The following is an 11,274-nucleotide window of genomic DNA, read 5'->3' on the forward strand; positions in this document are numbered from 1 at the left end:
ACTCAGCCTTTACTGCTGAGCTCCACCGGAGCCGTAAGGAGACGCTCTCCTCCATGACGAGCGCGGCGATGGAAGCCGCATTTCGCACCCCTGCTTTGACCACAAGCAGACGGCCCCCTCCACCCTCCCCAGGACTCGAGGGCGAGCTGTGCGCGTCCCTGGGGGCCGGGGGCTGCCCCCCGGTGTCCCCTCACACCCACCCCTCAACCCCCGCTCTGCCCGCGCCCTCCTGCCGCGGGGGGCCGCTGTGCGCGGCGGGGCGGCGCCGCCGAAGGTTGCGGCCGTTGCCTAGCGAGGCGCTGTCACCAGCAGCGCGGGCGGCCCAGGCGCGGCCCGCCGGCCCCTCAGCCCGCCCGGAGGCTGCCTCCCGCCGCCCGGAGCAGGTTTGGAGCGGGGGCCGGGGCTGGGGCTGGGGGGAGCCGCCCCACAGCGCCGCTGAGCCGGCATTTTGCTTGGTGTTTGTTTGAGGAAGTAGGAAATGGGATCTCTCCCCTCCTCCGCCCCTCCCCTCCCGCGACTGGTTTGGGTGTCATTTTGGGAGGGGGGGGGAGTCAGTAAGTTTTCAGTATCTGCTCGTGATTGCCGTGCCCTTTCTGAAATGAGCAGGATTTCAGGCTCTTGCAAAGCCTCCTTGACTGAGAATCAGCAAGAGAAGAGCAGAAGATGTGTTTGGGATCCGGCAGCATTTGATACCCATCGAGGCTTTGGAGTGTTTCTGGTAGACATTTGTAAAGAAATCCTATTCGATGCTTCTTCTTGTGCTTCAGAATTAATCCGTGGGGGGCAGTATAAGGAGCCATGGTTGCTGAAATATATAACTAATAAAAAATCGTTCCATATGGGCATAAACAGACGGATTAAAATCAGAGGAATGCTTGGTGTGTAGTAATCACAACTATTTAAAATCATACCCCCCATGTAAGCAACACGACAGCTTTCTGTGCTTCTGAAATTCTAAATACTTGGCCCTTGTAAGCAGAAGATGGCTTTCAAGCACGTGTGTGTCTATAGGTATTAATTCCGGATAAAAAGGTTTTTTTGAATAATTTCTGTTGCCTATGCATCGGTACTGTAGCAGTGAGAAAATAAGGTTCATTGTAAGTCTATGCTTTATCAAGAGTTCATTAACAAGATCTTACAATATTGTTGCTTCATCCGGCAGTATAACATCCAAACAGAAAGTCTGACCACTTTCAGACCAAAGGTTAAGTCTGCTAGCTTAGAAGGTAATAGAAGCAAAATTAGTTTCTGCACTGGTTTAACAGTTGTTAACATATCTGCTTTTTTATCACAGTTCCTTTCCAGGGTGTAATGTTGCTTATGTGCATCACTCTTCATGCTGATAAATATTTTAAATTACAAACAAACTTTGATTATCATACTTATCCGCTTATCCAAAGCATAGAGAAGCATAACTAGAAACATGGGAAAATGATATGCATAAAAGCAACAGACAAATGCAGCAAGCATAATTTAGGTGATTTAAAATGTAAGGATTTGGACCTAAGAAATATTCTGCCAAAAGTCTGTAAAAGTTGGTTTTATTATTTACTGAACTATAAAATACAAAGTTTAGAAATGTAAATTTTGCACAGTGCAGATGACACACGATGTGAAAGTAAGCAAGTCACTATCACATTCCTTCAGAGACTGATGACGTCTAGTTGCATGATAAATGTGCCTTAGGGAGGCTGTGGTAAGCTCTCATAGGACTAACATGAAGATCAGTGTTTGCCTTGTGGCAAGCAGGTGTTGGAATAATTCGTTAAGTTTTCCTTTAAGAGCACTGTGTAAAAACAATAAGGCTATGCAAAGGAATAGTAAATGTTGTGAAATAAAAGGAAGCTGATTATGCTAGGTGAAAGGCCACAATCTCCTTTAAGCACCTGCAAAAACAACTGCAAAAATGCTGATGTTTATAAAGTAGCCTGCTGGGACTATAATGAAGATGTCAAAACCTCAGGCGGGCAGCCTTTCTTTAGTCCCCTTAAACCGTCTGTGGATAATGTGTGGAGGGGGGGATGATCTCACAAACCATGTAATCACAAATTTCGTGTCTTTTAGTCTCTTAAAACAAATATAAAAACAAAGATCAAAGCCACCATCTAGACTGTGCTGATTGACTTTTTGAAGAACAGCCCAAAGCTAGCATAAGCAAGCATTCAGAGTTCTAAACAATCAGTATCAAAAAAGACTAAACAAGAACATGTTTATCTACCAAATATCTTCTTGTATCCTTTTTCTGTTTAAATCTTCAGCCAGCTGGACATTCAATTTATTGAAAGCATGCCTTCATTTACTAAGAACATGAGTATATTCTTATGGATATGAAAATATATATTTATAGACAAAGTAGAGAGAAAATACATATTAAGCTGTACATAAAATGAGGCAAATGGCTGAGAAAATATGTACTCAGGCAATGCATCAGCTGGTTATCTTTATTTTTTCTTTTTTTTCTTTCTTTTTTTTTTTTTTAAATGGGAAGTTTTTATTACAACTTATTACATAGCTTGTAAAGTAATGTAAAATCTCTGATGTAAAGTCTTATATTTCATATTGAAATGCAAAGAACCTGGAATTAAAACTACCACTTAAAGATGATATTTTTATGGAAACTTGAATCCTATCACTGTTTTTGATTCGAAGTGTTCTGAATCATTATTTCTCATAATTACATGCAAATTAACATCTCATATGAACACGTGGATTTCTATTTTATTTCATTAAGAGACAGAAAATAGCAATCACAAACAAAAAGTAACTGAACTCTTTCCAAAGTCTGAAAGTCTACAGACAAAATTTGCTTTGGTCTTTCAATAACCCAAGCACTTGCCCAAATTTTTAATCTTTCTGGATCCTGCTTCTCTGCAAGTCTTCCAATGTTTTTGCTAGACATAGCCTGATTTCATATGGCAATAAATATTTAAAACAAGAACAGACCCAAAAGCACAGATTTCCTGCAACAGACACCGAGATTTAACTCTGAGTTTTTCACTAATCCAGGAGCTCCAATCGTCAAAAATAATTTACAGCCTTTTTTGTCTTGGTCCCTCATTAGCTATGCTAAATGTCCTTGGCATCAAGAAATGAAGTAGCCATTTGCTCACTGTAGTATCCTTTGAATGGCTGTAAACCAGTAACATCAGGAAAGGTACTGCTTTGCCTCATTAGATTTATTGAACTAGCAGGGAACCATTCTGTTGCATGACTGAAGTCACTATTTGACTAAGTAAACATTTAATGTATTTTAACTAATGTTTCATGCCTACTCACAGCTTACAACTATTGCAACTATATATTTCAGCCATTTTCCTTTTTTTTCCATAACTGCCTCTGATTTTCTTCAGTCTAAACAAGACAAACTATAAAAAGGTCTTGCTCTGCCAAACTGCCAACCTGCATTGGTAATTTACATATTAATAATTACATACATAAAAGAGTAAAGCATTACTTAGCGCAATTCATTAACAAAAAGCAGTTTGCATGTTGCCAGAGTTGAACATCACACAAGAATTGCAAGACCTGTCGCCTTTACATTAATATGCAATGCAGGACTTCAGCAGGTGCTCTACCTCCTGAAATCATTTTCATGAACAATTCGTCATGAAAAGTATTCTGATGGAAATATAATTTGCAATAGAGACCAGTGAAAAAATCAGATGTTGTCTCTGGCAACTGTACCAAAATTTCCAGTCACTTGTATGGGTCAAAAAAAAAATTAAATCCAGTTCCATACCCTCACGTCAAATAAAAAGATAAACTTATTAAGTACTGTCCATAAGGATATGAGTGTTTTTATCTGCTTTTCATGAAAAACAAAGAAAGAAAAACACACGCACCCTATCCCAAAGTATCACCTCTCCTAAGGCTTGAAATTTGCTTTTAATTGAAGTTTTAACACATCTGTGCTCCATTCCTACCTCATCTCTGTGTGCCAATGGTGTCCATACAGAAATACATACTTCATAAGAGAAAAAGAAAGATGATGACAGTTCCCTTGATCAATTTTTAGCAGGCTCCTCTAGGCAGCTGTAGCTTTAATCCCAGAGTCAGAAATTAAGACTAAATCTGTGAAGAAGTGCATTAAACAAATTTCACCCACTATGAGGGTGGTGAGGCAGTGGTACAGGCTGCCCAGAGGAGCTGTGGGTGCCCCATCCCTGGAAGTGCCCAAGGCCAGGCTGGATGGGACTTTGAGCAACCTGGTCTGGTGGGAGGTATCCCTGCCCATGGCAGAAGGGGTGGAACCAGGTGGTTTTAAGGGCCCTTCCAATGCAAACCATTCTGTGATTCTATGAATTGTTGGAACTGTACTGTAGCATTCCAGCCAAGCTTTGTGTACTGGGTACACATGGTAAGGGTTTGGCTGCAGGGGTGAGCAGAGCCCAGCAGCTGCCTCATGTCAGAGCAGAGCTAGCTCCGGCCGGCTCCAAAAGGTTCTGGCTGCTGGCCAGAGCTGAGCCAGAAAGTTTAAATCACGAATTTAAACTTTCCACTTACCACAGCAAACTTCTATGTATGTCACCTGTTGGTTGCTTAGATCTCTTCCTGATGCACAGTAGCGCAAGGCTCAATTTTAAAAAGTCCCTTATTAGGAAACCAGGATGAATGTGTGTCCTGGTTTCAGTTAGCACAGAATTAATTTTCTTCCTAGTAGCTGGTGGAATGCTGTGTTTTGGCTTAGGATGAGAAGAGTGCTGATAACACCCCGATGCTTTAATTGTTGCAGAGCAGTGCTTATACTAAGCCAAGGACATCTCAGCCTTTTGCTCTGTCCTGCCAACGGGCAGGCTGGGGGTGCAGTAAGAGCTGGGAGGGGACAGACCCAGGACAGGTGACCCAAACTAGCCAAAGGGGTATTCCATACCATCTGACGTCATGCTAAACAATATATAGGGGTGGCTAGCTGGGGGGAGGGGGCCGGACTGCTCGGGGTTAGGCTGGGCATCGGTCAGCGAGTGGTGAGCAATTGCATTGTGCATCACTTGTTTGTACATACTATTATTACTTTCCTATTATCACCATTGTATTATTATTGTTATTATTTTATTATTATTTTGTTATTATTATTTTCCTGTCTTATTAAACTGTCTTTATCTCAACTCACGGGCTTCACTTTCCATTTCTCTCCCCCGTCCCAGAGAGGGAGGGGGGAGGGTGAGCGAACGGCTGCGTGGTGTTTAGCTGCCGGCCGGGTTAAACCACGACAGCCTTTTTGGCGCCCAACGTGGGGCCCGAAAGGTTGAGATAACGGCAGATCTGACCAGAGTGTGTTAAACTAAAACTGGTGTAAGGATTAGACCTGCTTAATAGTCACTTGTCATGATGCTGATTGCTTTAATCTCAACTCTGCTGCGCCTGTTTTCCAAATTGAGTATTATAGTACATTATTTTCCGTATTTGCTCTCTGTCGTGTTGTTTATTCTCTCTGGGCCCTGGTTTCAGATCATTATGGTGCTGTGTGTTGTAGCAATGGCTTATGAGACGATGAAATATGTGGTCATGACTCTAACTTGTTATTTGTATTCAGTAACATGGTCGACTCTGTACTTTGGAAACTGTATCTTGGAAACTATTAGCAATTATACCTATTGTTTTTTTCCATTAGGGAGTCAATCTGTGAAGGGGAAAGGGGAGGATATTTTTCCTTACTTGCTTACTCTCCCTTTCTCCTTCACCACCCCTGTATCCTCCTGGGTCACTCTGCCTTCCTCCTTCACCACCCTCTTATCCCCTGAGCTTGTCACAATAGCTCTCCAGGATATTGAATATTTCTGGAATACTCAGAATACCATAGTCTTGTTGTTCTGCCTCATGAATGCACTTCAGATTCTGCTTATAGTTAAACAACTACTTGGGAAGCTCATCCGGAGATCTGCCCGGAGGCAGGATAGTTGTGGGTGGCAGGGAGTATGGGTGGATATGGGCAGGCATCTAGAGCAGTTGGCACCCCCAGTGTGTTGGAAATTCACCCCTGAACAATGGCAAAATCCTCAAAAACTGGCAGAATGCTTGAAAAAAAGGTGTCATGATGCTGGCAGTTCTAAAGTAACACAAATCATTGTAACGTGCTGGGGCCTGGCTCATGCCTATCGAGCTGCCATTGATACTGCTATCAACTTAGTGACAGACCCTGCGGCCACTCCAAGCCCTGTGACAGATCCAACGGCCACTGTGACCCCTACGGTGGACTCGGCAGCCGCTCCAGATCCGGTTCCTGCAGCCGCTCCAGATCCGGTTCCTGCAGCCGCTCCAGTTCCAGTTCCTGCCGCCGCTCCAGCTCCAGCTCCTGCAGCCGCTCCAGCTCCAGCTCCTGCAGCCGCTCCAGTCCCAGCTCCTGCAGCCGCTCCAGTCCCAGCTCCTGCAGCTGCTCCAGTCCCAGCTCCTGCAGCCGCTCCAGCTCCAGCTCCTGCAGCCGCTCCAGTCCCAGTTCCTGCAGTCGCTCCAGTTCCAGCTCCGGCCGCTACTCCAGTCCCAGTTCCTGCAACTGCTCCAGTCCCAGCTCCTGAAGTTGCTCCAGCTCCAGTTCCTGAAGCCGCTCCAGCTCCAGCTCCTACTGCTGCTCCAGTCCCAGCTCCTGCAACTGCTCCAGCTCCAGCTCCAGCTCCTGTAGCCGCTACAGCTCCGGTTCCTGCAACTGCTCCAGCTCCTGTGGCCGTGTCAGAGAAACGAGCTGTAGCAGTGCAAGTTGACCCTGCAGAGGGTATTCCAACCCCTGTAACGGGGTCAGAGAAACGAGCTGTAGCAGTGCAAGTTGACCCTGCAGAGGGCATTCCAACCCCTGTGGCAGACCCTGTAACAAAGTCAGAGAAACGAGCAGTAGCAGTGCAAGCTGCCCCTGTAGAGAAGGTGAAAATATGGTATAGAAATTCAAGTCGTTTAGAACGCAGAGAGTCTTCTGCCAATCCAGGTAAGGCTTCTGCCAAAACTAAGTATAGAGATGACGAAGATGATGACGACGCTGGGCCATCAAGGATTCAGGAGGAGGAAGATGAGGATGCCGAAAAAGCAACAGTAACTACCCGAAGCCTAAACGAGCGCGAGCTACGAGATGTGCGAAAAGATTTTGGTCGCTGTATAGGTGAGCAGCTTGTCACCTGGCTGCTCCGGTGCTGGGACTCTGGAGCCAATTGTGTGGAATTAGACGGCAGGGAAGCCAGACGGTTGGGATCCCTTGCTCGAGACGCCGGCATTGACAAAGCAATTGCAGATGGAGCACAATCCACCAGCCTCTGGAGGCGTCTCCTCTCAGCTGTGAGGGAAAGGTATCCCTTCAAGGAAGAACTTTTATGTCTACCAGGCAAGTGGACCACTATGGAGAAGGGAATCCAGTACCTGAGGGAATTAGCCGTACGGGAAGTGATTTATGAGGATCCAGACCTCAGACAAACATCCAAAGATCCAGATGAAGTCAAGTGTACACGACCCATGTGGCGGAAGTTTGTACGGAGTGCACCATCATCATATGCCAGCTCATTGGCAATAATGGCCTGGAAAGAGGATGAGGAACCCACAGTGGATGAAGCGGCTAAACAACTCCGGCAGTACGAAGAAAGTCTCTCCTCTTCCTTACAGGCCTGCGTCTCAGCTGTGGAGAAACTTTCTGAAAAGGTTCACCAACTTGAAGAGAATCTATTGTCCTCCCCACCTGAACCAACCAGTGCCCACCGACCAAAAGAGAACACTTGGGAGAAACTTTCTGAAAAGGTTCACCAACTTGAAGAGAGATTATTCTCCTCCGCACCTGTACAAAGCAGTGTCTCAGCTGTCAGGGGTAGGCGTTCACCCACACAAGGAAGACGATATGGTGGGTACTCACCCCGTGCCACCCTGTGGTTTTACTTACGAGACCATGGAGAGGACATGAGAAAATGGGATGGAAAATCTACCGCGACCCTAGAGGCACGGGTACGTGAGTTGCAAAAGAAAACAATCAGGAAAAAAGGATTCTCCGAAAAGTTTGCTGCTCCAACTTCCAGCAGACAATCCTTCAAACACAGAAACGAAGAAGATTCTGACCAGGATTAGGGGGGCCCTGCCTCCAGCCAGGGGGAGGAAAGGGACAATCGAGTTTATTGGACTGTGTGGATTCGATGGCCTGGCACATCACGCGCACAGAAGTATAAGGCTTTAGTAGACACCGGTGCACAATGTACTATAATGCCATCGAGCTATAAAGGACCAGAGCCCATCTATATTTGTGGAGTGACAGGAGGATCTCAGCAGTTGACTGTATTGGAGGCTGAAGTGAGTCTGACTGGGAATGAGTGGGAAAAGCACCGTATTGTGACTGGCCCGGATGCTCCATGTATCCTTGGCATAGACTATCTTAGAAGAGGATATTGCAAGGACCCAAAAGGGTTCCGGTGGGCTTTTGGTATAGCTGCCTTAGAGACAGAGGGCATTAAACAATTATCTACCTTGCCTGGTCTCTCAGAGGACCCCTCTGTTGTGGGGTTGCTGAGGGTCGAAGAACAGCAAATGCCAATCGCTACCACAACTGTGCACCGGCGGCAATATCGCACTAACCGAGACTCCCTGATCCCCATCCATAAGCTAATTCGTCAATTGGAGAGCCAAGGAGTGATCAGCAAGACCCATTCACCTTTCAATAGCCCCATATGGCCAGTGCGAAAGTCTAATGGCGAGTGGAGACTAACAGTGGACTATCGTGGCCTGAACGAAGTGACGCCACCACTGAGTGCTGCAGTGCCGGACATGCTGGAACTTCAGTATGAACTTGAATCGAGGGCAGCCAAGTGGTACGCCACAATTGATATCGCTAATGCATTTTTCTCCATCCCTCTAGCAGCAGAGTGCAGGCCACAATTTGCCTTCACTTGGAGGGGAGTCCAATATACTTGGAATCGGCTGCCCCAGGGGTGGAAACACAGCCCTACCATTTGCCATGGACTGATCCAATCTGCGCTAGAGCAGGGGGAAGCTCCTGAACACCTGCAGTACATCGATGACATTATTGTGTGGGGTGACACAGCAGAGGAAGTTTTCGAGAAAGGGAAGAAAATAGTCCAAATCCTTCTGAAAGCCGGTTTTGCCATAAAACAGAATAAAGTCAAAGGACCTGCACGAGAGATCCAGTTTTTAGGAATAAAATGGCAAGATGGACGTCGTCAAATCCCAATGGATGTGATCAACAAAATAACAGCTATGTCTCCACCAACTAACAAAAAAGAAACACAGACTTTCCTAGGTGTTGTGGGGTTTTGGAGAATGCACATCCCAAATTACAGTCTGATTGTAAACCCGCTCTACCAAGTAACCCGTAAGAAGAATGAGTTTGAATGGGGCCCTGAACAACGACAAGCCTTTGAACAAATCAAGCAGGAAATAGTCCATGCAGTAGCCCTTGGGCCAGTTCGAACAGGACCAGATGTAAAGAATGTGCTCTACACTGCAGCCGGGGAGAACGGCCCCACCTGGAGCCTCTGGCAGAAAGAACCTGGGGAAACTCGAGGTCGGCCCCTGGGGTTTTGGAGTCGGGGATACAGAGGATCTGAGGCCCGCTATACTCCAACTGAAAAGGAGATATTGGCAGCATATGAAGGAGTTCGATCTGCTTCGGAGGTGGTCGGTACTGAAGCGCAGCTCCTCCTAGCACCCCGATTGCCGGTACTAGGCTGGATGTTCAAGGGAAGGGTCCCCTCTACGCATCATGCAACTGATGCTACATGGAGCAAGTGGGTTGCACTGATTACTCAGCGGGCTCGAATAGGAAACCCCAGTCGCCCAGGAATATTGGAAGTGATCATGGACTGGCCAGATGGCAAATACTTTGGGATATCATCAGAGGAGGAGGTGGGTCGTGCTGAAGAAGCCCCACTGTACAACCAGTTACCAGAGAATGAAAAGAAATATGCCCTGTTCACTGATGGGTCCTGTCGTATTGTGGGGAAGCATCGGAGATGGAAGGCTGCTGTATGGAGTCCTACGCGACGAGTTGCAGAAGCTGCTGAGGGAGAAGGTGAATCGAGTCAGTTTGCAGAAGTGAAAGCCATTCAGCTGGCTTTAGACATTGCTGAACGAGAAAAATGGCCAGTTCTCTATCTCTACACCGATTCATGGATGGTAGCAAATGCCCTGTGGGGATGGTTACAGCAATGGAAGCAAAACAACTGGCAGCGTAGGGGCAAACCCATCTGGGCTGCTGCATTGTGGCAAGATATTGCTGCTCGGGTAGAGAACCTGGCTGTGAAAGTACGCCACGTAGATGCTCATGTGCCCAAGAATTGGGCTACTGAAGAACATCAAAACAACCAGCAGGTGGATCAGGCTGCTAAGATTGAAGTAGCTCAGGTGGACTTGGATTGGCAGCATAAAGGTGAATTATTTATAGCCCGATGGGCCCATGACACCTCAGGCCATCAAGGTAGAGACGCAACATACAGATGGGCTCGTGATCGAGGGGTGGACTTGACCATGGACGCTATAGCACAGGTTATTCATGACTGTGAAACATGTGCTGCAATCAAGCAAGCCAAACGGTCAAAGCCTCTTTGGTATGGAGGACGGTGGCTGAAATATAAATATGGAGAGGCCTGGCAGATTGATTACATCACACTCCCTCAAACTCGCAATGGCAAGCGCCACGTACTTACAATGGTGGAAGCAACCACCGGATGGCTGGAAACATATCCTGTGCCTCATGCCACCGCCCGGAACACCATCCTGGGCCTTGAAAAGCAAGTCCTATGGCGACATGGCACCCCAGAAAGAATAGAGTCAGACAATGGGACTCACTTCCGAAACAACCTTATAGACACTTGGGCCAAAGAACATGGTATTGAATGGGTGTATCACATCCCCTATCATGCACCAGCCTCCGGGAAAGTTGAACGATACAATGGCCTGTTAAAGACTACCTTGAAAGCAATGGGCGCTGGGACGTTCAAAAACTGGGATACGCATTTGGCAAAGGCCACCTGGTTAGTCAATACTAGGGGATCTACCAACCGAGCTGGACCTGCCCAATCAAACCTGTTACGTACTGTAGATGGGGATAAAGTTCCTGTAGTGCATGTAAAAAATATGCTGGGTAAAACAGTCTGGGCTACTCCTGCCTCAGGAAAAGGCAAACCTATTCGTGGAATTGTTTTCGCTCAGGGACCTGGATACACTTGGTGGGTGATGCAAAAGAACGGAGAGGTCCGGTGTGTACCTCAAGGAGATTTAATACTGGGTGAGAATAGCCCATGAACTGAATTGTACCATGTTAAATAGTATATTATACTGTATGTTATCACTACCATGATT

The 11,274-nt window shown here is 46.5% G+C and overlaps 1 long non-coding RNA gene across 1 annotated transcript; it reads left to right on the forward strand.

The window, feature by feature from the left end:
- The first annotated feature begins 225 nt into the window (after positions 1-225).
- Positions 226-1,857, forward strand: LOC140000952 (uncharacterized). Its single transcript, XR_011806141.1, has 2 exons — positions 226-383; positions 607-1,857. It is a non-coding gene; the product is annotated as an uncharacterized lncRNA (long non-coding RNA).
- Positions 1,858-11,274: the final 9,417 nt, after the last annotated feature.

This window comes from Anas platyrhynchos, chromosome 35 (assembly GCF_047663525.1).
Source record: "Anas platyrhynchos isolate ZD024472 breed Pekin duck chromosome 35, IASCAAS_PekinDuck_T2T, whole genome shotgun sequence".
NCBI lineage: Eukaryota > Metazoa > Chordata > Aves > Anseriformes > Anatidae > Anas > Anas platyrhynchos.